This window comes from Strix uralensis, chromosome 5 (genome assembly GCF_047716275.1).
Source record: "Strix uralensis isolate ZFMK-TIS-50842 chromosome 5, bStrUra1, whole genome shotgun sequence".
Taxonomy (NCBI): Eukaryota; Metazoa; Chordata; class Aves; order Strigiformes; family Strigidae; genus Strix; species Strix uralensis.
The window spans coordinates 8,746,971-8,771,271 of record NC_133976.1 but is presented as its reverse complement, the minus strand read 5'-3'; the positions used below and the strand labels follow the sequence as shown (position 1 = coordinate 8,771,271).

General features: G+C 41.0%; 1 protein-coding gene across 6 annotated transcripts in view; it reads left to right on the top strand.

Moving 5' to 3' along the window:
* The window catches only part of GRM3 (glutamate metabotropic receptor 3), a 111,316-nt gene that overhangs the window by 20,770 nt on the left and 66,245 nt on the right, over positions 1–24,301 (top strand). For 3 of the 6 annotated variants that reach the window (XM_074869841.1, XM_074869836.1, XM_074869837.1), the window contains exon 2: positions 20,386–20,494. The exons of 1 other annotated variant lie outside the window; for it this stretch is intronic. The gene's annotated coding sequence lies outside the window, so the exon portion shown is untranslated. The remainder of the gene's footprint in view (positions 1–20,385; positions 20,495–24,301) is intronic. 2 more of the 6 variants (XM_074869838.1, XM_074869839.1) reach the window with 1 other exon arrangement.

Sequence of the window (24,301 nt, the reverse complement as noted above, 5' to 3'; positions counted from 1 at the left end):
ATTTATTTCCACAAGAGTCTGTTCTGCATCTCTTCCAAAAATGAAATCTCTCTGCAACACAAGATCCTCAGTAGGAGGAACACAAAATGTGTCTGAGACCCTAAGATACCATCTTTATTATTTGGAGAGTTTATCTTGCAAAGTGAATTTTCTCTCCCAGAATTTAGAGTTTGCCTTTCCCCTGAGATTTTACTTTTTTACCACATGCGAAAGCCACAGTTTACTTATGCTGCCTGGGATTTTTTGCCATCTGAAACTTTAAGAGATGCAAATTTTTTTTAAAACTTGTCATCAAAGGGCATTACTAAAAGGATCATTTTATATATGCATTGTTATTCCTATGCTTCCTTAAGTGTACACTGATGACCTCTGTCAGAGACTGAATAGTGACAGACATGGGCTACAGAGGCCTTTGTTTTAACTTAGTCCAAAGGTTCTTAAATTCTTAGTGCTTAACTGCTAGACTTGAAGTGGGAATTAATACAGGGAAGTCCTCTTGCTTGCTTTATATGAGAGATCAAGCTGGAAGGTCATTATGGCTCCTATGCCTTTAAAGTCAGTAGATCTGTGAATTAACTACTCATAATCTTCAGGAATACCAGATTAAAACTGTGCTAAACTGAGGAAATAAAATATTATTAGAAAACCTGGCAAGCATTCAAGTCTAGGCTCTCTGTTCATCTTGATCTTGTTGATTTGAAAGATTTGCGTTTCAGACCGTTCTGAAAATACTAAGTTATTCTTCCAGTCATCTCACAGTGTCAACAGTCTGGTCCAATATTAAAGTATGCAAATATGCAAACTCTTCCCAGTTTATATACCATGCATATGTGATAAGTTTCATCTTGGTTATAATATGGACTGAACCAATAATTTCCTAAGCCAAAATCTTAACATTCTTAAACTAAAACACTGCTTCCTGTTCATAAAGCTGAATTAGGCTCATAGCTTCTGTAGTTTGAGTGTGGAGGAGGTTACACTGTACAAATTAAAGCAAATACACTTCCCTCCAAGTGATGCTGTCAAAAAGTGACTTCTGCTAGACTCAAGTTTTTTGTGTAGAGGCGTTTGCAACATCATAAATATCTGCTCTTCCTCCTCAAGAGTTCCTGAGACCTCAGGTCCCCTGATTTCCTTTTTGAGCACAGATTCCCTGACAGGGTTCACCAGAGTTTAGTTTAGTTTAAATTCAGTGACTGGTGGGTTGAGTTCTTTCTTTTCTTTCTCTAGCCTTTGCTGTCTTCTGTTAAAAGCTGTCATGCATTTGAAGCTCTTTGATAAAAGGCTGGACTTTGCCCCTTCTGCATAAAACAGCACGAATCCGAGTCTTATAGCCCCCAGGAGTGGATTCTCATGATTTCCCTTATGTACTCCTTTCTCTTCCTCAAAGCTACCTTTTATTCCTCCTCCCCTGCTGCACTTTACAGTGTCTCTCATTCTGAGTTGACTCAACTAGAGCTAGGGGAAGTCTTTCCTGGGGCTGTCAAAGCTTCCTGGAGATTCCCATGTACCCTAATCTTGCAAAGATTTCTCCACCTGCTTGATTTTCTCCTAAGTCAGCTGACTTTAAATCCCTAAAGACAGGACTATTAACAGGATCAGGACAAGGCCATTACAATATCCATCATCTGTTAGATGGATCCTCACCATAGTCAGAAATAGAATCTGGTATGATTTGGGTTAATATGGTTCATTCGTTTACATATTCAAATTGTCTTACTTATTAGTTCAACACGGTCCTGACTTTGAGTGGCATAACCAGGTAACAGCAACAATTACAAGTACATTCCCCTGCTGAAACTCAAGAGGATGCACCATCTGCATCACTCAGTCTTTATAACCTGAGTTGTATTTATGCTTTGAGTTTATGGATTTGGGAAAATTTTTCCCCTTTTCACCAATTTATGTTCTATCCTTGTATCAAGGCTCTATAATCATGCACACACACACCCTTCCATCAATATCTGTTGATATGGCAGAGGCCTAATTACATGACAGGCAGTCACTGGACCTACACAGGGACTGCATGTAGCCCTGCCCTACTAGTACTGGTCTCCAGTACTGACCTACCAGGATGATGCTGTCGCACTAGTGATTTTGATGATTTGGTTTTCCTTCTCTAGGACTGCATTAGAAAAATTGGAATTTAGTATTACATATTCCTGCTGTGTTTAGGAATGTTTATTTTTTGCTAATGTCTTTACAGCTGCAAATGTCTCTCCAGCATGAAATTGAAGGATCTCCACTGATTTTCACTGAATAACTTTTGAGTTACAACACCATAAACATCAGGCAAGCAGACCAAGTTAACCTGTTGTAGCATTTGAATTTGCAAATCCACCAGCCCTAACTTTCTTGTGGTTATAGATGTAGCTAAATAGGCTAAGGAGGCTGTTTTCACAGATAAACCTTTGTTTGTGTCTCATCAGCCTGTGTATTTACTGCTTAAGTCAGTCAAAAAATACTTACAGAACAAGGAAATAACTCTCCTTATGACTCATGTATTACTAGGTCCAAACTGTTCTTAAACTGCTCCAGTCCAGAGTTAACATATTTTTAAAATAAATCCCAGCTGTCAATGGATGACTAGAGGCACAGAACTCATGTCTAAAAATTATTCAGTTCTAATGTCATGTCATGTTAAAGAAAAATTGTGGTATTAGGCTAGACATTTCATAACACTGGACATCTGTCTTTAACAAATAAATATGTAATATTCAAGCAAAAGAGTCCTAGGAGAATATTAAGAATGCTACCAATTTTTTTAAAAAAGAGAAGAGCATAATGAATTGAAAGAGTTAAGGCCATGTTTTCCACAAATACAGATGAACAAGCAGCTAAAGATTATTAAGATGGTATCAAAGACGATAATTTTATAAAGTTTTATCTGTAGCTTGTATCATACATCTGAGCTCTGTGATTTCAATGCCCCCCACTATGATTTACCCAAAGATACGTATTTTACCTAACTGTTCCCGCAGATCATGGGTTTTATCTGGCCAATTAACAGCCTTTTTCCTGGATGATTTTTTAGTTTGGTTTGGTTCCATTCTGAGAGTTGAGAAATGCCGCAGATATTAAGCAGAGCAGACAACCTTTGATCTCCAAGCCACCTGCTAATTCTCCATTGGATATTCAACATACATTCCTTGCACAGACCTGCCACAGAAACAAACAGCAGCTCAATGTGCAGCAAGTGAGGAATACAGACAATGCTGAGGAGAAAGCATTTTCTATTTCTATGGGCTATTTTTAGCTCACAGGCTGTTATTCCACTGAGTAAACTCAAGTCAGGTAAAAGAAAATGCACTTTGCAGTCTTATCTGCATAGAGCTCTGGATCAGTTGGAATTCTCAATACCTTTAATGTGCTCATATTTTTAACACTTGGCTGGCGATGTTGTGTCTGGCAGATTGCTGTGACAAACCCAGCAGAACTTCTTCTAGAGATCAGTCATCCCGATGTATAATAAAATACCCCCAAAATTTACATTGTGCTAAAATAGATGCCATGATCATCTAAAAACAGCTGGCTAGCAACTTGCAGAGAGCCATGCTACATTTATATTGTTGCAATAAAAATGTCAGTCAGCACTTTCCCCTTCCTAATTGTCTCTTGCTGGCCTCCTGGCTTCTCTCCCCTGTCATCAAGGGTGATGATAAGATTTCAGGTCTCCCATTTCTCAGAGCAAAGGGCCATGACTCACATACCACATTGGAGATGTAGGCCACAGTCTAAATCTCCAATTCCCAGTGATCAGTTTAGCAAGTCTGACTTCAGTTCAGCACTTTCTGTACTACTTTCTTTGGGCAATGACAGTGTCATTGGTTTTGACAGTGTCAGTGACTGTTGCCATCTAGCTTCTCTGCATTTCATTCTTTCTTGATACAAGTGTAGGTAAGTCCTCCCATTAACCACATTTTTAAAAAAGCCCACATGAATCTTGATACCTTTTCTCTTGTGTCAAGTTCAAAAATATTCCTTTTTTACTAGCGGTTTTCACTCTTTTTCTCATTGCTAAACCTTTCCTTTCTCTCTATATGGATGCAGATTCTTCTGTAAATGTATTGTTATTAGGGTTGCTTTTCTCAGAAAAGTGGAAAAGCATGAATGTTGGGAAATTAATCCTGGACCCACGCAGATTCACAAACCACAGGTTGAAAACTGCAATTTTACTGTTATTGGAAAATAGCATTTTAAAAAAGCCAAAATCCTTACCTTAAAAGCAGTCTCTGGGCTACCAGATCACACACTTAAAAACAGTGTTTCAGACAGATTTCTGGCTAAGGCTTTGGAAGAACAGACAATTATATGCATTAAATCTTTCTTCACCTAAGTGCTTTCTTCTACATTATCCCACTGAAGTGGGGTTTTGCACTCTTGGCTCCCTAGGAACGCACCTCTAACTCAAGGATTTACCCAATTCATCTTTATGCTATCATTCCAAAGAACAACATCAGTGCTATTTATGCTGAAATATGATAGTAGAAACATATCTCACCATGATGACAAACCCTACCTGTGTTCTTAGTTTTCCCGTCACCCTGGCAACTACATCTCCACAGTGCCTGTGTCCCGACACATAAGGTATTCTGCTTCTGTGATTGCTGGGTGGGATGTTCTACACATTTGTCCAGTTGACGCTCCAGAGATGGTGTCCAGCTCTCATTCTTTCAGTTCATTACTGGACAAAGTGAAACAGATTTCCCTTTTCGTACCAGTGTGACTTCTTGTCACCACTTTTCAACCTGTTAAAGCAGAAAAACAGACTGGTCATGATAGGGCAAGGCTTCTCAGGTTTCTTTGCCTTCTTGAAGATTTGTGGTAGCTATTCTCAAACCCGTCTGTGATATTAGCTCACACAAGTAGCTTCCCCTCTAGGCTCACTCAGGAACACAAAATGTTTACAAAGATGATATATAGGTTGTTGAGCATCCTGAGCGTCTGGTACAACTGTGTATCTCTGCTTCCAACACCTCACATCTGGCAGAGACTTTCCAGTGCATCTAGCAAAATCCATGAACTGCCTCTGTGTTATTAAACTAAAAGAAATGGCCTTACCTCTTTTCCAGAATATCAGAAACCACAGATAGTTCTGCTAATCCTAGTCATGCCATAGTGACATTAGGCCTTTTTTTTTTAAATGTCTTCGAGAGGGAGAAAGCTCCCAAGTGTAGCTGTTGGAAGGGTTAGACATCCTGTCTATGTAAGACTAGATTAATTAGTTTCCTCCAGTTAAGGGTGAGCCAGTGTCTTCAGCTCCTCTCTTTTTAAGCATTTTTCCTGGGTTGGGATGAATCTGTCTCCTTTGAGGTCTCTGCCTCTCTGGACTGACGAGAGAGGGAGCTCTGTTGATATACATGGCTAGGCTCCAGTCCTTTCAATGATTAAAATTAAATAGGATTAAATTTACCCATTTTGCTTATTTTTTTCACCTATTGTAACAACTGGGAATAATTTGCCTAACCTTTCTTCTCAGTAGCAGTTTGGAGACATTAATTTTTTATCACTTTTAAGTTTCAGATTTTTTTGTGCCAACTATGATGTATATTACCAGTGGAAATATTATGATATAGTAGGGGCTTCACCACATGCTTCAGTTGTTTTTATACCCATTATTGCTGTGCCATCTTAATGTAATTTTCCACAGACTCCCATGTTATTAACCTGCATTCATCATTTATATCCTTCTCCCGAGGCTTGTTGTAAGACTCTATAGAAGAAGATAAACAAATTACAGATACAGGAATTAATTGTTGCCTCATTGGAGCACCCCAATCAAGGGATTTTAGGAATGTTGGTTGGAGTGAAGCAGCCCATAGGCCATGCTGATGTGAATGGTGGGAAGAAGGGTTGAACAGAACTGAAGAAAATTATAAGCAACAAAACATACAGATTAGGGCAGATATGAAAATGAAAACCAGGGAAAGTGATAAAATGACTGTCGATCTCCAAGGAATGAGGTTTTGCAAGCTAGATGTTAAATACTCCTTCCAGCAATGTTTGCTCCCCGTTGCTCACACAGCCTTTTCTACAAGCCATGTCATCTCTGCTGAGCTCTTTAGGCAGCTCTTCCTCTTCTTTCTCTTTATTTCCCTGCCCACTCAGGATCAGGCATAGAAGTCCCTGCTCCTTCTGAAGGAAGAAGAGTCAAAGTGGCTCAACTCTGCCTGGCAGACCCTTGCTGGGCCCCAGTCCCAGCCCCATCTCCACTCCAGGACAACTGCCCAAGGCTTGGCAGCACAGCCCTGGAGGAGGGCAATGTGAGCATGGGGAAAAGGAAGAAGGACCACAGTGCCGAAAAGGAAGATGGTGTTAAAACAACAGTAGAGAGAGGAGTCAGGAAGGACAGAAGGGCAAAGTGAGTTCACAGAAATGCCAGGGCACATCAAAATGACTGTATATATTAAAGAAGCATATGGTGCCTTGAACCACAGGGGACCTGTGTTGTGCTACAGTGGGTAATGACAAAGAGTAACAGACTGTCCCTCTTCCTGATAATCATGTGGTTGAAATGGATAAAATACGTCAAAGGGGAGATGAGTGACTGGCTCAGTGTCCAACAGGAGCTCTGCATCAGAGCCTCTGACAGCACTCAGGCTAGCCCCAGCCAGATGTGCCAGCAGAGAGACAGGGGAAAACCCAGGAAACGGGAGACAGAAAACTGTAATGAGGCAGAGGGTATGAAAAGGGTAAGGGAAGGGTGCAAAATTTGGCTACATAGAGAGTCAGGTTTGCTAGCCTGACCTCAAGTGTACACAGAGCCCATGAGAGGGTGAGAGCATGACTGAGTTCTTTGCTAGGAGCAAAAATAGCGACTGTGAAAGAAACAGGAAAGAGGCAGACAGACACAAAAGAGAAGAAAGCTGGGGAAGAAAGGAAAGAACATGAAAACACTATCCTTAAAACCAAGGCAGACATGCCAGTCATATTAATTTCCAGTGCAAATGCACTTCGTTGCAGCTCAATGAGGGATCTGACCACAGTTAAGTTGTGGTTTTTAAATTATAATAATAACAAAAAAGTCAATGCCAAGAAATAAAAGTCAAAGGCTTAGCTTAATTCTGCAGGAAGAACATAAGGAAAAGCTTTGCATGGAGGTGAATGTGTTCTTCTCTGTCTAAGGAAGAGATTTGTGGGTGGTTTCAAGCAATTTCAGTGGTGGAGCTGATAATCCTAAAAAACAATCTCTTCGATTATGTTCTACGATTATTTTTTAGCCACAGCTATCAATCACGCTGCTTTTCAAAGACAACAAGTGTCAGTATCACTGCTCTGTAGAGGCAGCACAGAGATGGGAAACAACTTGTCCATAGGCAGCCAGTATCAGTAAGGACCCCATTAAGAGGGTCCCAGTCTGGCTCACACCTCCCCTGTGGCCCCTCTGTGAGGGCTGGGGGGATTTGGTGTTGATCTGCTGGTGCAACAGAAAAAGTCCGGCACCTTATTCAAAACCACAGGGTAAATTCCCTTTTGCCTTGACTGCTGTGTGCCCAAAGGAAAGTGGTCATTTCTGTGTCAGGGAGCTGAGACATATTATGGGTATCTGTACTGGAAAGATGCACTGGAATAACTAACTGCATGTATGGAAGCCAGTTTTTTTGGCTTGATTGTAATCATTCAGTGTATGACCGGGAGGAAGCATTTTATGCTTTGAACAATGATATCTAAAGTCTGAAATAGGTACCTCTGTTTAATTTTTGTTGTGTAGATAGAAATTAAATCTACATGTAATCAAGGCAACGACAATAACTGGAAATTAGGAAGATGTTTCCCCCAGTTGTAAAAACATAACCTCTACAAATTCTCTTGTACTTTCCCCTGCAGCATCTGGTGCTGGACACTCTCTGACACAAGATGCTGGACTAGATTGGACTTGGGTGCAGTCCAGACTGCAAATATCTGTGTTCCTAAATAAGTCGTGAAGTATTCTCCCATTCTGCTTCTCAGTCTGTATAGAAAAGCCCAAATAAAGCATAATCTTTTCCTTCGAGAAATCTCACATTACATACTTTCTTATATTCTAAAGCAAAACTCCTTTCAATGCTCTCTTCAAAGCACTTGTACTCCTGACAATGGTTTTGTAATGTGCTTATCAAGGCTTTGCTTTCCCAGTGGAGAGCCACAGTTAATTACTACAGCCACAGAGTGTTTGCAGCGGTGGTTCTTAAACACCCTGCTGTCCTCAAAGGTGTCTGGTTCATTCATTCTTGAAATGACCACCTAAAATAACAGAGTGGGTAGAGATGCCCCAATTGCTTTGTAGATTTTAGTATGGGATCATTTATCACCTTTTCTACTTCAAATATGAAGTTTGTTAAACCAGAAACACAGAAACAGGAGATGAAAACACAGCCTTTGAATCTGAATTCCATCATCCCATAGAAAAATGCTTCTTTTTGTGCTACAAATGGAGGATAGATGAATAAAAGCTACTTGTTTAGAAACCAGATGGGCCAGATTGGTGTGTGGGTGAGATTGTTCATTTTCATTATCTCTTTAAATTTGGATCAATATTCTTTTAATATATTTTTTGTAATTACAAAAGGGATCATGTCTTTTATTACATGCATGTAGCTTGCTTTGCTGAAGGGATATGTCTATGTTCTTTCATTGGCACTGTTTCAAACAAACTGTGTAACGAAAAATCAGCAAGCACACTTCATTGTGGAAAAATGCATTGTCCCAGGGCTCTGGCAAGCAGAATCCAGGATCTGAACCACAACATCTAAAGAGCTAATGGGAACAGATGTGGCCAGTTATCTTTGAGAGTCAGCCACAGAGCTGCTGCCCTATATAAGAAGCTGGTAGATAATGGATCCAACCTTGCAAACAGTGGTGAGCAGCCTGAGTTTTGAGATAGTTCTGTGGGAATGATGAGGGAAAAATCAAATCCGCATAATCAATAGTCTTAAGCAGAAAAAACTTTAAGGGGCTCCTTAAGCTGTGGGTTTCCAGAAGCTGGGAACTTTATTAGAAAACAAAAAAACAAACCACTAAATGCTTTCCTGTTGTTGTATTTTCTGTGCTTCCATACCATTTAAGGAATTATATAACGTACAAAGGAAGAGGACAAAGAAAAACAACCAAGCCTCTAAATCCATATTACAAGACACAGGCAGAGAAAGCAATCAGCTGGATTCATCATTTTTGGTTCATCCAATTTACACCTGCTGTAGAGCTGACCCTTGTAGGAAAAGAAATACCTGGCAGCTATTGTCCAGTCACATTAGGTATTACATTCCCTCCCCACAGACCACCAGTGGCCAATACATTGATTTTACAATCAGTCCAAAAGCAACATCTTTAACACCATGCTGGATTATTGCCCCAGCTCTGACTCAGGGAACATTTCCTCTAGCTCTTGCCTTTTCCTTGGAGACCTCTCCATCTAAGCACTGACCAAGCTCAACCTGCTTTAGCTTTTGAAATATGACAAGGTAATAAATCACAGCTGTGGGTGAGCAGGGTGGCTGTGTTATTGCAGTTTAGCAGGAAGGCTGCCATTAAGTGCCATGACAGCTTCCCACTTTGCTCTCTGCAAGCAGCAGTGTATATGTCCAAATCGTACCCTGTGGCCAATAGACAGGATCCCTGCTGTGTACCCACACACCAGGGGGTGATAGGGAAGGGATAAAAATAGCTGGGCCACAGTTGCACTAACATTTTCAAAATTAACCTGGATGCCACAGACTTCTCAAACAGGCCATAGGACTCTATAGGTACCACTCTCCACAGATAAGTCCTTGTCTCAGGTGTTGGTAACCTGTCTCCTGCCCTGTGATCCTCCAGGCTGGATGCAAGCGAGCAGTAAAACCCAGTGTTCAACAGCACTGCACTGTAGCAGTAGACAAGACCCATGAAACAGTCCCCATGTTCAAAGATGTTACAGCAGGTGCATTTGCTACCCACCCCACCAGTCCTTCCTCTCCCACACAGCCCAAAATGCGTTGCGCTCCTCCCAGTACTCCTCAGACCATTACACTCTTGTTGAGAAATAAGAAAATTTGGAGATTTGGTACCAAACACTGGAGGAGTGACTTTCAGATGAGTTCAGGGGATTTTTATCCAGCAGATAAGAAGTAGCAGACAGTGGAGCTGCTTCACTGCCAGGCTCCTCACAGCAAGGCAGGGGACTCGGTCTCTATCTGGCAGACTTCTGCTCGGCAGAGCAGCTCCCTACTGAAAAGAGGAATTGTCTTCCAGGCACTTGCAGCCACATACAGCTGCTGCAACAGTTTTGAAGGAAATCTGGCCCTCTGCTGCCAGCAGCAATTTATGCACATTTGCAGGTGTGACACATTTGCTTCACATGACCTCTGGGAAGGCAAAAGCAATGGCTTGAAAGTGTGTCAGTGATACCACTTAGCACTTACATTTTTCTACTTCAAAGTGTTCTAGCAACCTTAATGAAGTGAGCTTAAAAATAAGAGCTGAAAACACCCTAATAACATGAAAATATTGCCCTGGAACAAGTATATAAGAAAGAAGGCAAGAAAGCCATTATAAAATTAGGACATTTTTTTTTTTCTTTAATGAGCTGTCTTTGCCCAATCTATTTTAAATGTAGCTCATCTGTTTAGCTGAAGCCCTCCAGCCATTTCTTGATAGTACTGTGCTGTGGAATATAGTAACTCGACATGTAAAATTTCAGTTCCTATGACCCTCATGGCCTGGGAGAATATAGTACTCAATTTAAGAATATCTTAAATTACTTCACTTATCACATCAGACTATTTTTCCAGATATGTAAATGTATGCTACAGAGTCCCTCAAAGAAAGATTCAGCCCCTCTTTTGAAGCTTTGGGGCTGAGGGACTCAGCTGAGATTTGACAGAGAGCTGTAGACAGTCAGAGGTGCAATATTCTTCTGAAAGCATCATCAGGACAGATGTAACTGTGAACAAATCAGATGACAGGTTTGAACAAAGCAGGCAAAATTGCCAAATCCAGGCATCTCTTAAGTTAGTCTCCCATTGTTTTTAATAGGGTTAAGATTTTGTCTGCTGAACTGAATTCCCAGCTCTACACTGAATTTACTGTAGTAGAAATCCTTTAATCTCTCTGTGTTTCCTTCTCTGTGCTCTTTCCTATCTCCTCATCTGCAGATAAGGATGATACTAATGTCTGCCTCTATGGGTGTTATGAGAACTAATTAACTGAGCTTTCAGGGAAACTTCAGCAGCAAAGGCAAATTTCTCATCTGGAGGTGAAACACAGATACACACACCTGTATAGATACAGATATTTGTGTGTATAGAGATACAGATATAGATGTAGATATGAAAGTCATACCTACCACCTGCCAGACCTGTTTCAACATCAAGGCTATTCTCTTTGCCTTGTCTTTCTGTTACAATCCCGCTATTTTTAAATGCTGGGCTTTATTCCAAGTCAGCGTGGGAATGTCAGGCAGGTAGTTGTTAAAAAAAAAAAAAAAAAAAAAAAAAAGAAAAGCCTTTGCCTTCTCTTTTTTTTAATAGCATTTTTGTTCTGTAACCATTGTTCCTGCCAGTCAGAAAAACTGCTTGGTTCTTAATGAAAAATCCAAACACCAACAAATTGCAACCCTGCCTTTCAACACAGACGTGCCCTTTGAATTTAATTATGCCTCAGGCAATGCATTATAACAGGCATGTGATAAGTGACACCAAAATTTTACAACAAACACGGAAAATATCCCCCACCAGGTAAAAATAACTCAGTACCAGATTGCCTGGTTTGGTACCAAGTCACTCAGAGCCAGAGTCTGGCTGATTTACCCCATCTGGGCTGAGGTGTCGCAGCTTGGCCCCACTGATGCCAGGAGAGCTGAACCCCTTTATAGCCACTGAGAGTCAGTTCAGTGAGCACCCCTCAATCCCCAGATCTGGCAGGAGGGGATGGCTGCAGGAAAACGTTAACCCCACAGAAGGGATGGAGGACCCCGCTCTGGGGCAGGGACATTCCTGGTGGGGTGATTCAGAGCACCCAGCAGGAGCCGAGAGGAGCTGGGGGCAAAGGAAGCGGAGGAGTTTGGGAGGTTTCCTTTCCTCCCAGAATAATTTCTCACAAGCTGTGTCAACTATCCACAGTTAAACAAATACTTGAAATATCAACATTTCCCATTTGGAGGGAGAGGCAGCACCAGTTACCTTTGGTTTTGTTGCCTCGGGAGCTGCAACAGTCAGCAGGAGGAGACTGCCTGGGATTTTTCTGAATGTTCATAGAAGAAAAATTCCATTGAAAACAAACACCCACAGTCCTGCCTGTAATGCAACGCCAGGGTCAAGCTCTGTCCTTTGCATCCTCTGGAGGCTAATGTGGGATAATGCTATGCCCCTGTGTTAATTAGATCCTCTGTGATGGCCAGTGACTCTCAAGCAGCAGAAGATCTATGCTTGACAGTTCTTTGGCAATGCTGGTGGTGCACAGTGGTTGGGTCTGCTTATTACCAGGACGCAAAGTATTCATATGTATGGGGAGACAACAGTCACAGATGCTTCCTGATTGCTGGTGGGCAAATATCAAGACCAATTCTGTCTAACCTCAAAAGCCATAAGGCTATAAACACAAAATGAAGCAATTGCAATCCTGCCAGAGAGATTCATTCTTTCAAAGTGGCTGCATTTGACCTGGTCTCTGTCTTTCATTCCTTTTCTCTTCTGTACAGGTGCCTTTGCTCACTGACATTTTAAGAAAGGCAATTTTTTAAATTTTATATCAGATAGAGTTGCTCTGGGTCTGAAGACCCTTGCTCGTGTCAGGGAACTGGTTCCCTGAAGTGGTGCATCTCTCTCACGAGTTTCTGCAGCACCTGTTTTCATTGAAGTCTTAAAGATGAAAGACAGATAATGCTTTATAGAAGAGAGGGTTGGGATGTACAGTCAAGTTATTGCAGTTTAATGTGTTTCTGTGCAGCAGCCAAGCCACACCAGCCAGCTGGGTTCATACCTTCAGCTTGCGGTAAATGCAGGATTTAAACTACATGTTACCATGGCCTGAGTATGTCTCTGGTCAGATATTCACAATAAATCGTTCACTTTCTTGAGCACAATAACTCCATCACATAAGTGAGTACTCCAGATACTTAAATGTTTAATTCTCAATTTCACCACCAACTTGCCCTGCAACCATGGGTCATATCACCTCCTTAGGTTTCAAACTTCAAGTGCAAAATGGATATAACAGGAGTGCTTACTTAAAAGGGTATTGTAAGGACAAATACAATAAAGCCTGTGAGGTGTTGAGATACCCTGAATACCTCAGCTGGCCCGAGGGACATTTTACACACACTGTTTTGCTAAGAGGAATCGGAACAGCAGTGCTTTGCCCTTAGTCATTCGCACTGCTCCTCGCTATTCATACAGCTGTGGATCTGACAAATGATTTAGAGTCTTGTCTATTGCTGCAGTAAATAGAAGCCAACAGGTCTGCTTTGCTCTACAGGAACTGAGAAGCTGGACCACTTTGTTGCATGTTTTAATGCAAACCTGAAAGTCACAATTCTTGTACCAAAATATTTCCAAGTGTATCTCCTTTGAAAGATGAAATTTTAGCAGCTGATGTCATATATCCTGCGTAAACAATCTGAAGGATAACATCAAACATTTGGAAAGTGTACAAGTACACCAAAGGGAAAATATGGTGATTTACTGAGCTTTAATCAGTTCAATATAATTCCATGAATTTTACACCTAAAGGACTCAGATTGCTATAACCATTACCTGTGAATAAAGCTTGCTTCTGGCAAGTGATAATTAATTCTTAAATCTTGGAAGCTTCTGAGTTTCAGAGACCCCTGAGCACATTTGTATGAAGATTAGACATTGTTTCTTTTCTCCTTTTTCTTTGAAGTCTTTTCTTCAAAGATTGCAGCTCTCTGTTCAGACTGCATAAGCCCTCTCTTGACAGAGACTGCTTTCCTCTGCGCTCGCAGAGGCTTTGGGTCTGACTCTGCACTCCCTTACTCTGCTCTGCACCCCACCAAAGTGTATAGAGAGATGTCAGCACCACAATGCTGTGAGTGGGGAGGAGAATCAAGCCCTTTGCCAAATACATCAAGTGAATTGCTCACCCCCTGTGGGGAAAATTTACCACATAGCAACGCAGTAATTGATATTGATGGTGCATGTTGTTCACATTTCATTTTTTCAGACACTTGTTTTCAGGGTTGTGAGAAGCCAGGTTACAGTGATCAAAGGTCGAAGCCTTAAGTTGCCTGTAAAACAACTTCCCTGGGGCTGTGCCCAATGTGGGAAGAAATTAGTGTGAGATTTATACACAGCACGTATCTAAGTTAAAAAAGACCAAAGATGCTAAATTACAAGAGTCAGATTTTCTTCTTATTTACATCCCTATGAATTGTAAGCAACTGCTTTGATGCTGAAGAAATTACCTTCTCCCCATTTTTAGTTGGAGTAGGAAGTGTTTGGTCCATAGCAAATGCAGCTGAACTCTTATGTTCACACCATAGATGAACTTCTTATTTCCCTCTCCTCAAGCTGTGCTCTTCTTGATCCTGTCATGGAAAAATATTTTGCAACTTCTTTTCTAATGAAAAAAAAACAACTGTGCAGTCAAGAAGAAGTGTTTGGCATTTGTTGTTTCTTTTTTCTATTCTGGGGAACTGCTTTCTCTCAGCTTATTATAAGGAAAAGGAAAGGAAAGGGAAAGGATTCATATAATCCAGGAATTCATTTTTTTACAGCTTGGGATAAATGACCCCCATTAATGAGAAACTAGAAAAACAGAATTCCACCTTTATAATTCAGAAACCATAAGGATGGTTCAGTTATATGCATAGCTGGACTTCAGGGTCTTACTGTTGAATTATAGAAGTCTTCAAATATTCCTACTGCTGCCAGTACTCTAAGCTGTCCTCCCTCAGTGACAATTTACCCCCCATAACTTGTGTAAGGAAGCCACTGCCGAGGTGAATAAAGGCTGCACCATCCAGATGAATTCACATAGATTAAGTTTCTACTCAGTGTAATCGCAGTAATGAACTAAGACATTGGTAAAGAGCAATGTTCTACAGTCTGGCCAGAATTGACACTTTTCCATTCAGCAACAACACAGTTTTAGCCAAATCACTGTAAGTCACTGCAGAAGCCTTCACACTGAAAATACATGGTTGTATGTTCAGTGACGCAAATGATACTTAATTCACACAGTGTCTTGCTCATTAGCAGATATCTTTAAAAAAAAAAAAAAAAAAAAAAAAAAAAAGTTTATCATTAAACCTCTGTTAGGCATGAGAAAATAGAAGTACCAACAAAGTGAAGTGTCTTGCTCAAGACATCAGGGCCAATGACAGAATCGGGAGTGGAGGCTGGAGCACTCACACATCCCATCTTCAAACCATCCCTTATGTTACATTGCTTCCTGATTTAGTGTCCTAACTGGTCTATTCTTGCTCAGTCCCTCTAAGCACTCTCGAGAGTTTGCTCCCATGTCATTTCATAGCACCCAGCTCAGTGAAGGAAATGCTTCTAACTCTGTTTAGGAGCCTCTTTTTCTCCCAAAAGTTCAATGCATGGACCTGAAATTTTGGACCACTTCCTGAAACTGGCACTGCAGGCCCCATATGCCTCCATCACCCACCCTGTACATGCACAGCACCACCCCATGGTAGCCCAGCATGCCAGACATGTAAGTGCAACCACACCAGGAGACCTCTCTACAGGGGCCACAGGCCAGATGACAAAGAGCCAGGAGAGGAGGTTTATAACTGAATATCTTTGCCTAAGAGAAAGCAGGCCAAAGAATACAAAATGTCGGCAGAGGGCATGTTGCCCTTGATTGAGTGGAGTAGGGCCCCCGTTGGCTGGAAACCCAGAATTAACAACAACAACAAGAAGAAAATTAGTAATGCTTGCCAGCTGGGGAGAGACATCTGGCTAGTGATCAGAGGGGCCTGTGAGTCAATTAATCCATCTCCGAGCTGGATTAGCACATTGAAACATGCTTTCCTTCACTGCTGCAGAGGGACCTGTTGAATGAGCTGTAAAGATGAATGGAACTAAAGAAATTTCATTTAGATGAAGAAAAATGGCTCTGAAATAGTGGGTGGGTGGTTTTTACATGCCTTATGTGCTGCAAGAATTAAGCACAACTCAGAGAATTTAGGGCACGAAGCAGCCATTTGGATACAAAAGCTCTTGAATTTAAGATCTGATTGTTTTAAAATTCATATCTAGATATTTGCCTATTTATTTCTCTTGTTTATAGCATACCCAGGACAAAAGATACTACAAACACAGATTAGGATAAATAATTCTTTCAGTCTATTCTTCCCCAGCTGTGTTATAGCAAGTTACTGTGCATGTCTCTGCAGAAGCTATTCCTGGGCTCTTTTGCCATTATATGGTACGGCAGGACTGTTGCTCAAGGACATCATCCTGCATTTAGCTCTGGAGAGACTGAGACTTAGTCTCCACCTTCTCTGTCATTGCAGATCAATGGGACATGGTCTCGTTAGATTCTTTTCAGATCTTCAGAGACAGGACTTGAAGGGACCTCTCTGGTCACTGAGTTCAGTTCCTGCTGTCATGAGCCATCAGGTCATATAATCCCTTCCATGGATTTTTTAAGCTCCCTCTTCAATTTTGATTTTTTGGCTGTTATTCCTGCTGTTGGAAGGCTTTTCCAAAACTTCGTTCCTCTGCTGTTTAGAAACTTCTTTATAATTTCCAATGTCTGTCTATTCAGGACCAGGTTATAGTAATTTGTTCGTATGCCAGAAATGTCTTTTAGCCTCCTTCCTCCTGAGTACTCAGCGCCCTGAGGTGTCTACGGATAGCTGTCAAAAACTTCACCTTTCCTTTTAGTCAGCTAAGTAAGTGATGCTACATTTCTCTTCTCCTTTAAAACAGACTCACGAGTGCCTTGGTTATTGTAGTAGTCCTTTTATGCACCTATTCATTCCTATTTCAATTATTATTTTGACAATAATACATGGATTATACACAAGTTTTAAATGGTATCCTGTTCAATGGCCCTAGCACCAACTTACATCTACAGAAGATACCCTTTCTGTCTGTACTCTGAAAGCTGTATTCACTGGTCAGGTGCTGCATGCACCTAAGCAGTCTCTTCTGTTGCTTTCAGCAAAGAAGCTTTCAGCTTTAGGAAAGTATGAGGAATTTCTGATAGCACCTGTAAGCTTATACTGGAGACCTCTTCGGAAGAGACACAAGAGATTTCTCATCCAGGAGAGGATGCCCAGGAACTATCTTGATGCAACTATTAGCAAAGCAAATTCAGTGCTTGGATGCATCAGGCAAGATTTCTTTAGCAGAAGTAGTGAGGACTGTCTTTGTGTATTACTGATAAGCTAAACAGTGCCAGTGAAAAGTCCTAAACAATATAATCTGGTTGCCCATACTGAGAAATTGCTGGAACAGTCCCTGACATAGTTCTGACCTGAGTCATGTAGTTCTTTTGGGACATGACCCTGTCCCAAATAATTCCTAGACCGGACTTGGGACTTAGCACATATTGGGGACCATTCACCATATTTATTTTCTATGTGGGCACCCTGTTTTAGATGCTGAGAGAGGTTAGCTGTATGGGTGCACACCACTGTGGGCCTAATGATCTCATTGCATGAGAACAGTCCCACATAGCTATTGACACTAGTGTACATCTCCTTGTCTGAAGGACTGTGCACAGTTCTGATCATCCATATTCATGACAGAGGAGCTCAAAGGCTGCAACTACAGCTCTTAAACAGTGACAGACACCAGAATATGATCATCCATATCACTTAATTGCTAACACAGCCCCTGATCCTTGAGTTTTCATCAAGATAACTCTCCCAAGACAACTCCTGGGAAGAGGCTGGAGACTGTCTCAGCCCCAGCAGCATTCACAATAGACTCTTGGGATGTGACCCAAGTGTTCTGGAGCGCCAGACATTTTAGCTGTAAGGACACAGCACAGCTGAGCCAGATGGTATCCGGACCAGAGAGTGGTCCATGACCCATCATATTTGCTAAAATAATTGATGCCAAACTGAATCAGATGTAGTAAAGGGCTATTTGGGTGATCAAGAGAATGAAGAATTAACTCTCTGACAGCAGGTAAAATAGATTTTGAATGCTTTTGAAAAATCCCCTTTATACTCAGAGTTTTATGTACAGAAACTGTCCACAGCTCCTGGAAATTTGGTCCTCAATTCCTTTAACTGGAACATCCCAAATTATTTCAGCTGTCACATGTCATGTCTGAGAGACAGTGAGCTTTGACACAATATGTACCTCCAAACGGATGCAGCACTTCTCTGGGAGGCAATGACAATTGCTGAGCATGATTTTCTTCCCAATAAATATGAAAACTCCACAGGCAGCCGTCAAAAGATATTTACTCTCCTTTAAGACATTTCATATGAAAACCCTTCTTCCCTCTGTTACTCTGTTATCTGTCTCCTCTCTCAAGGAAAGTGCCAAAGTGGATAAATTCAGGGCTTACCCCTCCAAAAAACAAAGGGGCCTAGAGTAATGAAAGCCCAAACCCACAAACATCTGTACATAACTGGGTCGTATCAGGTTTGCAGATATCTAGTCCCTGTCTCTACCGTGTCACTCAGTGTCCATTGCCAGCTATTGACTGTTATCCAACACAGACAGTCCCAGAGATAAAGAGGGAAGGACTCCCTCTTGGCAAGTGTATAAAGCCTACTGCAGTGAGTGTTCTGCCCTGTTAGGACTCCTAGTTATACTTACACAATGCTTAAACTACAATATTAGTCACAAATTCAGTTATCTCATCTGAGGAACCAGGAAGGGAATGAGAAGAACTTATTTGCTTTTTTCTTTAAGTGCAAAGGAAAGACTCAAACCTGGTCCCCAGTTTGGGTCATGTTCAGACCAGAGGTCCAACAATGTAAAACCTTCTTTATCTGGGGACCACCACCAGTTCTTCTTCTTCTGATGGTGTCTGAGAAGAAACAAGTGAAGTACATGCAAGCTTTCTGGACAGGAGAGAATACATGCATAGAGGGACCAATGTCATGGACTACAAGGATGCAGAAGCACCTCCATTCATTTCCCTACAGTTCTGAGGAAGGCATCTCAGGCCTAACCCAGCCAGCATCTTGTCCCTCCCCACCAGCTGCAGGCACCCCCTGCCACCAGTCTGCCTTCTTTCCTAGGGCTCCTGATTTTTGCTCTATGCATTTGCAGTGATGCATTGAGCACTGTGAACCAAAAGCCAGTGGCTTAAGACTTTTGCTACAGGTGCTTCTCAAACATCTTTATCCACTCATTTCCTTCCGCACACCTCAGTTAGCATCCAAATGTCACTAATTTCTACAATTTTGAGATATCTATATATTCCTCAACTCATTCATTTCACAGTTGTGTTCTAAGCTATGTATCTTCTAAAACCTTTTGATCCATAAATCAAAAAATTATCTAAAGAAGCAAGTGATCCATAGATATATATGCTTGAAAATAAGAATTCTAACATGCAGGTAGATATAAATAGAAGAAAATCTGAATTTATAGACTTTATAAATATACCCAAACTTACTCTCACAGCCCATCAGTGTGATGAAAGGACTCCAACTTGTTTCATATCACCAGTGGGGAATATGGGACTATTAGCGATGGAGAAATGTGCCTACAGTCACACTTGACATAAAACTGTGAATTCAGTTGAGATTTCCTGATCATCAGCTCATAAGTTAATCATGATGAGAGAAAATAGTCAATTAGGACAGCTCCAGGAGCATGAAATAGCTCTAAATATCCCTTTATAGCTATTAAGCCATGTTCCTTCAAAATGGCACAAGAGACACAGGGAAAGGACCAGGGAAAGACAAGCTTGGTCAAGATGATTGCCACCCATCTAATCTCTGTCAACTGTGACACTGCAGGTGTTTGCTGCCAGCAAACGCAAACCACCAGCACTGGCCATCTCAGAAACAAGCAGTCCCTCATTCAAGAAGGAAAAGCACATGGGTGTTTTAAACATACCTGCAAACTTTCCTGACCTTATACTCATGTGGAAAGGAGCCTGTGTATTATATAAAGTGTTGTTTAAAAAGAGATTATTATCTTGTTTAAAAGCATGTCCAACAGAAACTCTGGGAATAATAAAGTGTTTAAAGCAGATGCCTGACTCATTCAGATGTGACAAGGAGCTGATCCAGAGACACCCAGGAACTTTAACAGGCACTGGAGCAGGCCCATCAGTTTCTAGTACTAATAAGAGCAGAGCTGTTAGTGCTTTTGCATGACATTCTGTAAGAAAAAGCACTGACATTTGGCTTACTCAGGAGAGATTTCACCATCTGTTATTGTAGAGACCCAATAATGACACAAACAACAAATAAGTGAAAAACCCTAATACTCTGTCACTATTTCAAATTTAGTGAGGTCTTAAAATATTCCTGCACAGGTAGAGGATTTTGCTGGAAGAGAATCAACAGAACAACGGGCTCAGTTACATCGGAGCTTCCTGTGTAAGATCTGTCAAGCAACTCCTATCATCACGTCTGTAAGTGAGTGTGAGTAATTGGTTTTATTTAAATTCATGTGGTATTTACTACCTACACCAAGACAGATAATGGACAGATAGCAGAACAATGATCGGCAAGTGGCTACCACTTAATTCTTTTTTATTCTGCAGCTTGCCTGCTTTCATCTGTCTTCCCTTCTGAAGAAGTAAGGATGTTTCTTGTGTCTCAGATGGAAATGCAATGGCCTATTATGAATTCATTGCAAGTTTTCCGTTTTCCATCCAAAATCATGACAGTGATAAAAAAATAAAATCCCACAGTATTTGTTTCCAAAAGCATTCAGTTCCATGCATATATGTTTAGCTTTCTGCAATTGGATTTCTCATCCCCAGAAAGACAAAGGCTGAACTTTCTAAGTAGCAAATATAACATTTAAGGAGTCTATATGCCTTGCCAAAAACAATAGGTACTAAGTACGGTGGTAAGGGCAGAGCATCTTAAGAAATATTGAAATAATTTGTTGACTTGCTGCAGTTCTATTGATTTCAGAAACACAAAGAGAATATGCTGAACAGGAGGAAAAAAACCATTAAGTAGCATCACGTGAATGCGGTAGTAAAACATCCTACATACTCTCATCACTGTCAGGTTCCTGCAGCAAGAAAATATGTGTTCAGCCCTGAAAACTACCTTCTTTTAATACAAGTATTGGTACGCATTCATTTGCTCTAGCTATCTGAATTCCTTTGGGTTTAGTGAAGCTGTCAAAACCTTACAAGTGCGAATGCTGTTGTGTAAGTAAAATTAATGACTCTTTTTCTGCTTCCCATATTTTAAAGCTTTAAATGAGTCTTACTGCTGGGGGAAAGGGGAGGAAAAGCAAAGGGGCTGTCAAAATGGAATTGTAAATCTGTCGGCATTTAAAATCTTAGACCTGATTGACCTCATGACGGTGCTTCAGACCGGCATTTATCTTGGTGTTGTAAAGCAAGCAAACTATCTTTACCCAGGCATGAATCCCACTTTGCAATCTGCTGTAACTAACAGGGGTATGAGGCTCAAGTGGAACGCTCCAGTCAAGCAAGTAAACATTGAAAAACAAACAAAAGCATTTGCATTTGTGGAAGTATTAAATGTAATTATAGTATGCCCTTTAAGTGTAAGTGTTGGAGTAAGGGGACAGTAATGTGAACATAGATGTAAGTCAGTTATTAAATAAAATTGAAATATTTAAATAATTAGTATCAATAATAACTTGTGCTTGTCCAAAGGGTGTGTGCTGAGGTTTTAGCTGATGCTTGTCATGATATGGGGTCACAGACTAAGAGTTGTTTGGGGGGAGGGTTTCCTCAGTGTCCAGATTCCCCAGCACATTGTGGGCTACACCCTGATCTATAGGCTGGCTATTTTCAGTACAGCAAGGAGGACTTCCCAGCAACATCCTGCTTACAGCTCAAGATGAAGGCTGGCTTCAGAAAGCAGTGTCAGCCTGCCAAGCACCACTGACTACATGCTGTCCATCTATGCCAGTGGCTCTATCCCAGGGTAATTTAGACTCAACTCAGTAGAGGTTATTGACACCCTCATATTTCATCTGGCCATGCTACACTCCCCCACGGTCATTAGAAGGGCTCTCCAGAAAGCACTTCAGAGCAGTAGCCAGACACAGGTGCTCTGAAAATCTCATGGAATTTTCTTAAGGAACTTGCATGTGCCCAGAAAGAAGAGGGAGCCCTGGAAAAATGGTTAGTTTATGTTTTTTTCTCTACGTGCTAGAAGCAGAGATGACCCTACATGCCTTATTTAATCGTTCTTCTATCCATTCGTTCAGAGGTGATGTAATTCTCTGGAGAGTATCTCCTGTTTTACCAGAGTGTGTGCTCCTAGTTTTTGCTCAACCTACCAACATACCCTCTCACAACCCAGAAAAAAAATCCTTCCTGTGGATATGTCACAATGTTGAAGTTTGGTCTGAGGCATGTCACCGGCTGAATGAAATCTGGCTGAAGCCTGGAGAAGATGGGATTAATGTTGCTATCCAATGGGGCCAAAATTCTGCTGCCACCAGAAGCATACCTAACTTACCTCCATGCAGAGAAGAACAGAGTGTACTCACTGACTAGACTACCATTCACTGGAGGAGTGTATAGCACATTACAAGTATTAATTCTTAGGATGCGGTCACAAGGTCAGAAAGTAATATTACCCCTATTTTATATAGGTACAAATTGGTGAGCCAAAGACAGAGATGAGACTGGAACCAAGTTTCAGTGCACTGTTTTGCTTACTAGACTGGAGCCCTTCCAACAAATGGAAGGGGATTTTGTATATTATATTGTAAACCCAAAGCCAATAAAAAAATTCTTATGAGTTTTAATGAGATGACTGCAGGGAATATGGTGTGTACTTGAGTTTTCTTAAGAGATTTGGGAAAGTCAGTCTTTAAATTAGAGATTATCATAAAGTCAAAAATGCTGAAGGACACCTGCATAGAAAATGCCATGATTTTCTCCTTCTCATAAACAAAAAAATGAATATCCAGGGCACTTTGAGTGGTTCTGATCTAATGTTGTAGAATTCTTTTCTCTTGATTCTGCTGCTGGTTATGCAGTCCCTTCGCCATTGAAATTCATCACCTTTCTGGACAAATAACTTTGTAAAGGGTTAGTGCTGTGGCCATAGTGGTCTAGTTTAAGTGAGGCAATATTTGTAAAGAGAAATAGGAATTCAATTAAAGTTTTTGAGGAGAAAAAAAAAGCTTTGGATAATGAAGACCTGAAAAAGAATTTTGGTACCCTAAATGATGTCTACTTTTTGCAGCCATCTCAGTCTTCTAATAAGAACCGCTTCTTGTATGTGGACTGGGCTGTATTGAAGGTCGTACTCCAACGCCTCTAGCTTCTTGTTCTCTTCATAGCTCTCTGACACTGATGATCTCTGAGAATTAGATCCTGGCACTGGGAAAGAAGTGACCTTTGTTTCTTCTGTAATTGATTCATACCACGCTTTGTTTTCTCCACAGCTTTTCATTGGTAGAATAAAGAGGTGGCACTTATCCCCCAGTAATAAAGGGATTTGTATGTGGTGGAGAAGTACCAGATATTCTTGTTTATTAGTTCAGCTAGTGAAAAGGAGAGGACTGTTCACAACTCCATGAAAAAATATTTGAGTGTAAGGATTAGGTGTTCAAAATAGAGAAGTAACCAAAGAAAACAGAGGTCTGTTGCAGGTTTACTTCCCTGTTGCCTTGCTGAGCCATCCAGGATACTAACAGTCCCTGAGTGAAGATCATGCCATTGCTTTAGACTCACGGTATGCACTGAAGCACAGCTAATGCTCTCTTGTAATTGTTTTCTGAATGTTGAAAGCAGCCAGAAAACTCACATGCAGGCATACATATATATGCTCACTACTACCCTTAGGCTGATGGAAATTCTATAAATTGCTTACCCTGTCTGGAACTGTATTGCTTCCAACCAAATATCAGAGCATTGATTTGAGCAGCAAAACTAGAAGTTGGAAATGGGTTCTCTGAAACAGCAGGCTTAACAGCTGAAGGTATCAAAGCTCCAAGCCTTCATGCTGGCCAGCTGATGAGTTTTCAATTTCTTTTCTGTGGCTCCTGAGATAAAATAACAAATTCATAAGTTAGTCCTGTTGACCTTTAAGTATCAATGGAGAAAGTTTGCACCTTCTATCAGAAATTAAAATAATTAATTGGTGTACTTATATGGACCTCTAATACTAATGTTAATATGGTCCTTGTGCTCATTTTGCAGACCTGTTTGCTGCTTTACTCAATATGTTTATGATGAGGACCTACCCACACCTGCAACAGTCACTCAGGGGCACCAA